Source organism: Abramis brama (assembly GCF_963993115.1).
Source record: "Abramis brama genome assembly, chromosome: 10".
Classification (NCBI taxonomy): Eukaryota; Metazoa; Chordata; class Actinopteri; order Cypriniformes; family Leuciscidae; genus Abramis; species Abramis brama.
In genome coordinates, this window is record NC_139972.1 from 3,439,028 (window position 1) to 3,450,000 (window position 10,973).

Consider the following 10,973-nt stretch of genomic DNA (forward strand, 5'->3'; position numbering starts at 1 on the left):
TTTACTCTACCTTTGCATGTATGTATATGATATTTAGTGAAAAATGTTTAGACTTCAGTTGTCTCGCTAAGTCCGAAAACGAAATGAATCCAGCCCTTTGGGAGATTCAGCTCGAAGGCCGGTTAGCGCCCTCTGGAGGAAGACACCATACAGCATATTTGCAGGTAATGGGGACCGATCACTGTCTATGAGACAGATAGGCTTGTGTGCATTTGTGAATCAGGGCCGCGGAACGACAGTCTCAAAAGATTCCACAGATACAAAAGCGCATATTCAGGGGCATTTTTAAGGCAGAACACCAATGCAAAAGACTCTGAAATTACAGGTACAGATAAAGCAAAGTTGTGAATTGTGTTGTGTGCAAAGCAATGCGAGTAAGGACAATAATGCACGATTGTGTGTGGATCGCTGTGTGTGTGTGTGTGGATCTCTCGCGTGCATTCGTGGATCGCTGTGTTTGTGTGTGAGAGAGATAATCTCTCGCGTGCATTTGTGGATTGCTTTGTGTGTGTGGATCTCTCGCGTGCATTTGTGGATTGCTTTGCGTGTGTGGATCTCTCGCGTGCATTTGTGGATTGCTGCGCGCACATGTGGATCTCTCGCGTGCATTTGTGGAAGGTTTTGAGACTGTTTTCACTCCATAATCCTTTATCAGCTTTATTTTCAAGATCAGGATGCCAATATACAAGTTCGTATAAGTGTGTATGTGGTCTAAACAGGGAGAAAGAAAAAGAAATAATGCAATGGTAAGAATAACTGATTATTAAACAAATAAAGGAATACTATACTATGCTCATTGTCATCATTCACAACAGTACAGTACAGAAAATAATAATTTACGTTAATACAGTGCAACAAAATATGTCACTATATGCCCTTTAATATCTATACTGCTGCACCTTTAAGTGGCTATGCAGCATGACACTATCACTATAACACTCGATGCAGGTAGTACCAAATAAACAGTAAATGCACTGCACTCGAACACAGAAGCATATCTCTAAATAACTAACACAAATAAAGTCTACATGGACATATAGAGGGCTAATTATTGCACACAGGAAACATGTCGCATATTACATCACGCTCTGGCATCATGACTACACTAATTAGTCACGCAGTTCAACAAATAAAACTAGTTCGCATGAACATACATGAATTTCAAAACATTCATCACAACGCAGTACAAACATGCAACAGTAGTAAAAACTTACTTGCTTTTCATAAAACGCACACGAAAGTAAAGAAAAGGGTCTCTGAGTCTTCTCTCATCATCCCTGAGCACGAACATCTGAGCAGCGCGCTGCATTTCCTGTCCAGGCGCAGTTCACGTGATGGAGCGTTCAAACCAAGCGTGCCGCACAAGCCCTGAAAAGTGAAGCCAAAACGTCTCGATCGCCCCCCGGTGGCTGGTCCTAGTATAGGTCATAAGCCCCGCCTCCCCATGTTATTCAACGGGACGTGAGACCAACTAAACAATTAAATTACACTTCAAATATCTTTTTTCCAAAGGTGGTTTCTTTCATTTGCTGTCGTTTTTATCACGCTGATGTTAGTTCAAGTGTCTGTTTCAAAAATAAGTTGTTTTTTAGTTAGTTACGTGATGCGGTGGTGTAACGTCATGACTGACAGCTGTGATTGACAGGTTCTCTGAGCGAAGCACCAACGGACATTTTTTCGGGATCTTCGGAGGACTGAGGAGATTGTATTTACTTTATTTTAACAAGCCTCTTGACGTACTGCAATCAATTTTTAAAAAAGTGTGCAGAATCCTCTCTCCCCGAGTGCATTCTGCGAGAGTGAGGGCGGAGCGTTGATTTCGCGGCTTTACTTCCTGCTCACGAGATCGCTACTGCGCAGGTCTGGTCCCGAGATCGCTACTGCGCAGGTCTGGTCCCGAGATCGCCACTGCGCAGGTCTGGTCCCGAGATCGCCACTGCGCAGGTCTGGTCCCGAGATCGCTACTGCGCAGGTCTGGTCCCGAGATCGCTACTGCGCAGGTCTGGTCCCGAGATCGCTACTGCGCAGGTCTGGTCCCGAGATCGCTACTGCGCAGGTCTGGTCCCGAGATCGCTACTGCGCAGGTCTGGTCCCGAGATCGCTACTGCGCAGGTCTGGTCCCGAGATCGCTACTGCACAGGTCTGGTCCCGAGATCGCTACTGCGCAGACTCAAGTTCCAGTATGTCAGCGCCATATCGGGACTCTGGTGGCTTCAGTTCTCATCAATGGAAGAGAGCGAAGGGGCGTCGTCCATCTTTTTTTACAGTCTATGGTTCAAACGCACTTAGAAAACTTCAGCGCTGAACAAATAGGCTTTCAGACAGTTCTGTAGTCCGCCTGGAATATTTTCAGGTCCCCCTGTACAATGACTGTGCCATTTTTATAGATGTTCACAGTCATCACTGTGCTGTCAGGGTCATGCGGTTCTCTGATTTTGACTTTCCAGCCATTGCAGATGCCTTCTTTCTTTACAGAGGGGTAATGGTTGATGATGGCTTTATGCCAGGCGCTGGGGTGATCAGAGAAGAAAATGAGGTTGCAGACTTCTCCAGTTTTGAACAGATCTGCAAACAGAGTCTCTGGATTGTTTATCAGAAATTTCTGCTTATAGGTTTTCCTTGCGGTGTCAGATTTCACCTCAGAGGGATACTGTATGGTGGTGAGGGGGCAGCTCATTTGCATATGGCAGTGGGCTGATTGCAGCTGCTGCTCTGATTGGCTGATTCTCTCTGCCTCAGTTAAATTGATACATTGAGGAATGTCAGAGTGTGGAGCTAGCCATAGCTTTAGCTTTTTAGCATCTTTAGCTTATAAAAATATAAAAAGATCAATTTTATGCCCTTATATTTGGAAAAAATAAGCAAACAAGCCAAAAAAAGGTTTCCAGTGCAGTTTTAGTTGTAGTCACTGCTTCTCCCTCTGTGGATCTTTTCCTGTTTTAAACTTTCCCTCCAGTTTTCCAGCAGGCCTGTTGCTAGAAGTCTGATCTTCTGATCCTCTGCGTTGATTATTTTTGTTTAAAAATAAAAATACTCTGTTTTCTGAGTTCTTTTCATCAAATTTCACGTCTGTATGTGGTATTCTTCTAGATTTTGTAGATTTTCGGTCTATTTCTTTTCTCAAAATAGCAAACAAAGAAGAAAATCTAAGAGCTCATGCAGATCATGGCTTCTCAGATGACTATCTCTCTCTCTCTCTCTCTCTCTCTCTCTCTCTCTCTCTCTCTCTCTCTCTCTCTCTCTCTCTCTCTCTCTCTCTCTCTCTCTCTCTCACACTCACACACAAACACCCCCCCCCCCTCTCTCTCTCTCACACTCACACACACACACACACCCTCTCTCTCTCGCGCTCACACACACTCACTCTCTCTCTCTCTCTCTCTCTCTCTCTCTCTCACACACACACACACACACACACGCACACACACACACACACACACAATTCAATTCACAATTCAATAAAGCTTTATTGGCATGACAAAAAATACATTTGTATTGCCAAAGCATCAAAACAGCATAGAACATGATTTTGAACATTCAGTACAGAAAATAATAATAATAATTCAATTAAATAAAAATAAGAAATAAAAATAAGAAAAAATAGTAGAACAGTTTATGAACATTTAAAAATTCTGTGAACAATTTAGAATTTGGTGTGTAAGTGTTTGTGTGTGTGTTTTGTGTACGAGTGTGTGTGTGTGAGCGCATCACTGAATAATCGTCAACTCTCTCTTTTTGTGACGGGCATCGGTGTATCTTGCCGCTAGTATGATACAATATCTTTTTTCACCTAATAGGTGTTGAAATTGTGTTTTGTTGTTCAATTTTAGGAAGTTAGGGCAAAGTATTTCAAATTGTGTGTAGAAAGTCCCTCTAATGTCCTCATAGTTGGGACAGCTGGTGAGAAAGTGTTGCTCTGTCTCCACCTCTCCCTGGTCACAGTACGGGCAGACGCGTCTCTCTCTGGGCAGCCAGCTCTGCCTGTATCTCACACACACACACACACACACACACACACACACACACACACACACACACACACACAGTTCTGCCTGTATCTGCCCGTCTCGACAGTCAGGCTGTGATTGCTCAGTCTGTACCTCATCATTCTTCTTCTGAGTGTGCAGTCCTTCACTGCACTCAGGTATTCTGCGGTTGTGTAGTCTCTATTTAGGGCCAAATAACATTCTAGTTTGCTTTGTTTTTGTGTTGTTTGAGTCCAGTAGGTCAGGTAATGCTCTCGCTGAGCTTTTATGATGTAGTTGGGCCGGATTGTGTGGATGAGGGTGTCAGTGTCCTGAGGCTGATTAGTGTTAGTGGTGTTCGTCTGTGTGTGGAGCCTCAGGACCAGCTGAATGAGCGGCTCTTCTCAGGGTTCATCTCATGGGTCTTAAGGGCTTTATAATGATAAGAGTTGGGGTCACTCATTTTTAGATGTTTCCAAAATTTGATGGCTCGTTTCTCAACATGTATTAGAAGAGGAAATTGGCCTAATTCTGCCCTGCATGCGTTGTTGGGTGTGTTCCTCTGTACTCTCAGGATACTCTTACAGAACTCGGCATGCAGGGTTTCAATCGGATTTTTGTCCCATTTGTCGAATTGGTGATTTAGGAGAGGACCCCAAACTTCACTGCCATATAATGCAATTGGTTCTATGACTGATTGGAATATTTTGAGCCAGATTCTGATTGGTATTTCAATTTGGACAGATTTCTTGATGGCATAGAAGGCCCTTCTTGCTTTCTCTTTCAGTTCATTCACGGCCAAATTTAGGTTTCCGTTTGCACTTATCTTCAGCCCGAGGTATGTGTAGCTTGTGACATGGTCAAGTTTGGTCATACCAAGGGTGAAGTTGTGTCCCTTTCCCTGACATCTGGGTCTTTTCTGAAACGTTATTACTTTAGTTTTGGTTGGGTTGATGGTCAGGGCCCAGGTCTGACAGAACTGATGCAGGGTGTCCAGGTTCTGCTGTAGACCCTCTCCTGTTGGAGACAGCAGGACCAGATCATCCGCATACAGCAGGAGCTTTATAGAGGAGTCGTGAAGTGTGAGGCCAGGAGCTGCTGATTCTTCCAGGAGTTTCGCCAGTTCATTAATGTAGATGTTGAAGAGGGTCGGTGATAGTGGGCAGCCCTGTCTCACACCCCGCCCTTGAGTGAAGAACTCGGTTTGTTCATTGCCAATTTTAATTGCACATTGATTGTTTGAGTACATTGTTTTTATAATGCTGTATGTTTTGCCCCCGATACCTGATTCTAGAAGTTTAGAAAGAAGGCCTTCATGCCAAATCGAATCAAAGGCCTTCTGGAAATCTACAAAGCAAGCGAATATTTTGGTTTTGTTTTGGTTGATGTATTTATCGATCAGGGTATGCAGGGTGAAGATGTGGTCTGATGTTCTAAAATTTGGTAGGAATCCGATCTGGCTTTTGCTCAGGACACTGTGCTCTGAGAGGACGTGGACGAGTCTCGTGTTGATGATGCTGCAGAACATCTTCCCCAGATTGCTGCTCACACAGATGCCTCTGTAACTGTTGGGGTCTGATGTGTCTCCACTCTTGAATATGGGCGTTATGAGTCCTCTATTCCAGGTGTCAGGGAAATGGCCAACACTCAGAACCAAGTTGAACAGTTTCATGATGGCCAATTTGAATTTGGGGTTTATATTTTTAAGCATCTCGTTAAGGATGCCGTCTGGTCCTCTTGCCTTTTTTGTTGGCAGAGCCTGTATTTTATCCATCAGCTCTTCTTCTGTGATTGGGTAGTCTAGTGGATTTTGGTGTTTGCCAATTATGTTTTCTATATGGTTTAATTTTTCATATATTTGTGTTTGTTTTATATTCATGTCTAATTTGCTATAAAGTTGTTCAAACTGATTTTTCCAGGTGTCTCCGTCTTGAATTGTAATTTGTTCATGTTTCTTATTATTTAGGAGGTTCCAGTTGTCCCAGAAACTGTTTGATTGGACAGATTCTTCAATGGTTTTGAGCTGATTTTGGATGTACTGTTCTTTCTTCTTTCTGAGTGTATTTTTATATTTTTTAAGCTCCTCACAATAATGAAAACGTAAATCTGAATCGTCTGGTTGTCTGTGTTTTTGGTTTGCAAGCTGTCTTAAATTTTTCTTTATTCTTTTACAATCCGAATCAAACCATTTTTCATTCTTTTGTTTTAGCTTATGTTTTTTCTTAGTGGTTTTAAGATTAGATATTGTTGCCAGATAATCAAATATGTAATTTATGTTTTCTACAGCCAGATTTACACCATCTTCATTATGAGTATAATCATAATCTATGAAGTTATGCATGAGTAAGCACACTTGGGGGTGGTCAAGTGCGGTCAGGTATTTCTCAGTGCTGTTTTGAACCCATCTGTAGATGTTTTTGATGTTGTAAAGCTTACTGGGTTGTGGGTGTATGTTAGTATTTTCTTTCCTTTTTAGATACAGAGTAATTTGGCTGTGATCCGATAGGGGTGTTAGTGGTTTGACCGTGAATGCTCTGAAAGAGAATATATCTAAGTCTGTGATCATGTAGTCACTGTTGAGCAACCATGAGATGAGCTGTATGTGTATCTCCCTAGAGAGTCCCCTCTCGCCCTGCCGTTGACGAGGTACAGACCGAGGCTTCGACAGAGCTCAAGTAGAAGCCTGCCGTTTTTATTCACCTGAGCATCAGAGTTAGTCCTTGAAAAGTTAACATTGTTTTGTTGAAAGCTCTGTCCAAATATATAATTATTCCCGTTGTCTGTGGTGTAGTCGGGTAGGGCTCCTGTTCTGGCGTTGAGATCCCCACACATCAGCACTCTTCCCTGGGCCTGGAAGTGGTTGATTTGGCTGTGGAGGGTCTCAAAGATGTTCTCGTTATAGTAAGGAGATTCAGAGGGAGGAATGTAAAGAGCACATAAGAATATATCTTTTGTAGTTTGACTGAGCTGTTTATTGATTTTGAGCCAGATATGAGATTCTTCTTTTTTGATTAGTTGGATGTACTTATCAATTTCAAGTTTGTGCCAGATTATGATGCCCCCTGAATCTCTCCCACGTGTGACTTTTTCATTTTTTTGGGACGATATGAGTATTTCCCGATACCCTGGGGGACAAAGAGTGACCTCATCAGTTCTGCGCCACGTTTCCTGTAAGATTATTATGTCAAGATCTAAAACACTTTTCTTAAAATCCAAGGTTTTGATTTTACATCCAAGACTTGATGAGTTAATGCCTTGGATGTTCCAAACTGTGATTGTCAGTGGTTTCATGCGGTCAATAAACAATTTTAACATTCCTCTAGAATAGAACCAACTCAACTTGAACCCGTTTAAAATCTATGTGCACTATGTAAACATACATACTTTTACATATTTGTATTGGTATCGTTAGTGTTTTTTTTTTTTTCATACATGCACGTACACGCATATACATACATATATATATATATATATATATATATATATATATATATATATGTATATATATATATATATATATATATATATATACACATATATGCGCATATACATATCAGGGCTCGCAAAATTTCAAAATCGCTGGTAGCCCTTCGGGCAGGCACTCTTCAGATTTTGGTAGCCCCGAAATGAATTTTACTAGCCCAGATAAAAAGACAATTTTTAATGTAGAAAATTGGTTAGGAGTCAAAACAATGAATCAAAAACTTTTTCAAAACACAAAATATCAACAAATATGCATCTGGTTCTAACTGAACTGAAATGTGTGTAACCAGTGTGAACATGAATCAGTGTGTGTCTGTGGCTCAGCCCCCAATGAGGGTATGATAAAAAATATATAAATAAAAAGTAACACTTTAGTTTAGGGTCTAATGCTCACTATTAAGTTTCATTAACATGCAGATGGCAGGGTTTTATCATCACTGAGGTCCCGAATGTAAGGTAGGCTAGTCAGGGGTTCAGGGGCACCCCCGAGAAAATTTAGATTTCTCTGATCTACATATGTGCATTTTAAGATGTTTTGAAGGCCAAAAAAATTGGATAACAATAGTTTTAAAACCATGTAAGTGGGCAGCTGATTATTTTTCTCTCCTCATCTCCATCACACTCTTTTTCTCTTGTTTTTCTCTTGCTCTGTCTCTTCCCCTCCTAAAGCTGAGCTTTGACTGATATAGGCTTTTCATTTTTGTCTGTCAGTGAAGTAAACATAGGGTCAACTGATAGATTGATTTATGAATCATTTTCTCAGACGCGTTCATTTACTGAAAGCTAGGTAGCCTAACTAAGTTTATTAAATTCATTCACAGTATGTACACATTCATTATTGATCTTATTCCTAATACAGGGCCGTAGACAGGGCTTTATAATCAAAGAGGTCCTACATTTAAGGTTATTAGGGGGTTAAAAAAATTGTATTTCTCTGATATGTCCATTTCAAGACATTTGAAGGCCAAAAAAGGATAAGAAATAGCTTTAAAACCATGACAGTAGATTATGTGCCAATACCTGCTCTCTCTTCTTATCCATCACTCTTTCTTTTTCTCTCAGTCTCCTCATCTTGCCCTGTCTCTTCCCCTCCTAAAGCTGAACTTTTTTAATTTACTGAAGGCTACAAATTGTATATTAATTCTCAACATATACACATTCATTATTAATCTTGTGCCTAACATGAAAACGGCTTTGTTAATGCTCTGTTAATGCTCTCCTCACAATGACAGTAAACTAATTATTAGTCACGTTACATAGGCCTGTTTTCAGTTCAAAATGGCGAAATTCGACAAAAGTATATTCATTTGCCTGATTATTTTTGTCAATCGTTTCACATTTATGACCTAAAAAAGCTGTCAAATATGAAATGTTTAGTTTAGCTACTTACAGCTTATCTCGCACTTGACCGTCAACTGAAGCGTCAGTCGCTCTGCTCAAATACGCGCTCAGCAGCTTCTGTGTATATAAAGCCCGCCTACTTTGATTTGATTGGTCATCTCAAATATTCTGACATTGACAGACCAATGAGACTCACACATGAGAATGAACACACACACACACACACACACACCTTGTCCTCTGCTAGCTCGGCGCCGCTGCGAATTGAAGAAGAACGCGCTGAATCTGATTATAACAAGACTGAAGCGAACACTATTTCAGATAGCCCGTCGGGCAGGCCGGTTATGCATTTTGGTAGCCCGACTGGAAAACACAATAGCCCCGGGACGTCGGGCAGGTGATATTGCGAGCACTGCATATATATACACATACACATACATACACATCAGTGCATCTGTTGAATTTGGTGTCTTTTACTCACGACTAGTCCATCAGCCGTGTGCAGATCAAGTTGAGCATGTCCTTGATCTCTCTCAGACTGGCGCTGTGCGTGTCGTTTGGGCCTTTCAGGGCTGCAGCGTAGCTCAGCTGCTCCTGCTCGGGTCTGTGGACGTCTGGCTGTGGGGCTGATGACCTCTGCGCTGTCGAGGTGTTGTTATCCAGCGCCGGGGCTTCTCTGGGTCCTGGCTGTTTCCTCCGCTGGTATGGTGGCCTCGGGTCTTGGCGTTGCTGATGCTGACGGGGATGTTCGTGTATGGGATGTGGGTGTGGAGGCCGGAAGCGTGGGCGCTGGGGTTCAGGCTGTGGGTACAGCGGGCCGGGGCGATGGAGTCTCCAGGGCTCAGGTGGGTGCGGCGGGAAGATGCTGTGTGCTGAGGCTGGGATGAAGCGTCTCGTTGGTTGAGGGTTGTTGGATTCTCTCTGACTCTTTGAGGGACTGCCAGGGGTTCGGCCAAGGGCAACATCTTTAAGATTTTTAGCGAAAACATTCACACTGTCTCTACGTAGGTGGACGTGGTCATGGAGATTGTGAATGTCCAGTGTAGGGTGATGTGCCAGATGAACGTTTGGCAGTCCAGCACATCCACGTGAGATGTCTGTGTTGACTCTCTGTATAGTGCGGGGGTGGAGATCGGTTCTGGGAAGGATGGTGGAGATGATTATTTTTGTCGTTGGGAAAGTCTGTGTTGCTTTAATTGCCACTTGTGTAACTGACTCTGCCACTCGTTCCTGTTGTGTCCTCAGGTCATTTGTTCCCACATGTATGATGATGTGACTGGGATCACCAAGTGTTTCTTTGCTGAGTTGTTGAAGGGCACTCTCTGTGTTTGGGCACCAAAGTTTTAAAGATTTGTGGTTGGGAAAGAGCTGTTTTTGATTGATAAACTTGCCATTAGAGTCCATTAAGATGACTATTTCTGCATGGGTGTGACTAGGTGTGCTTTCTCGATCTTGTGTGTGGGCATCCATCCGTGCTGTTGGCGTGTGAGTCTCGGGAGGCGTCAGGGCTGGCTGTGCTGGTGTCTGGGTGGCATTCGAGCCGGGCTGTATGACGGTTTCTCTCTGCTCTCTCAGACTTTGCATTTCTCTTTCTCTGAAGATCAGCTCCTCTCTAACACTTTTCAGCTCACTGTTTAGGGTATCTCTGTCCTGCTGCAGATCTTTTATTTCTCCTCTCAGTTCCTCAACGCTAGTTTTAAATTCTCTTGTGAGCTGATGAAGTTTGTTTTCTAGATGTTGTATGCGCTCGCTGGATGTTGTCTGCGAGAGCACCAGTTCTCTGAGCTCCACCAGTTCGACCTCCTGTAGGGACAGACTGCTCCGTATCTGAGTGACGGACAGCTCCAGCTGTGTGTCACAGTCCAGGGTGGGCTCCTCCTCCTCCTCTAGCTCCGCCCCTGATCTCTGGAGCTCAACATGGCTGCCTGTAGTCTCTGTCTGCTTCTCATTCTCTGCCAGTGCTTTGAGGCTGGTAAAGTTAGTCTGGACAGAGCTGAGACATGCTTCATTCCCTTGAAACATTATGGTTCCATTGTGGTATATATTTACAGTCAGAAATGCTTTGCTAGTGTCTCCTTCTTCATGAACTTGAATTTGTCTCCCATTACAGATGCCGAGTTTTTTTTTTAATTTCTTGTAGTATTTAACCCTCTGATTATCTTCATTTGGGACGACACTAGTTAT

The 10,973-nt window shown here is 42.7% G+C and overlaps 2 protein-coding genes across 10 annotated transcripts in view; one reads left to right on the forward strand and one right to left on the reverse strand.

Moving 5' to 3' along the window:
* The window catches only part of LOC311091393 (uncharacterized protein), a 354,781-nt gene that overhangs the window by 187,061 nt on the left and 156,747 nt on the right, over positions 1-10,973 (reverse strand). The gene's annotated exons all lie outside the window — the stretch shown is intronic.
* The window catches only part of LOC311091343 (uncharacterized protein), a 530,654-nt gene that overhangs the window by 174,137 nt on the left and 345,544 nt on the right, over positions 1-10,973 (forward strand). The window lies entirely within an intron of this gene.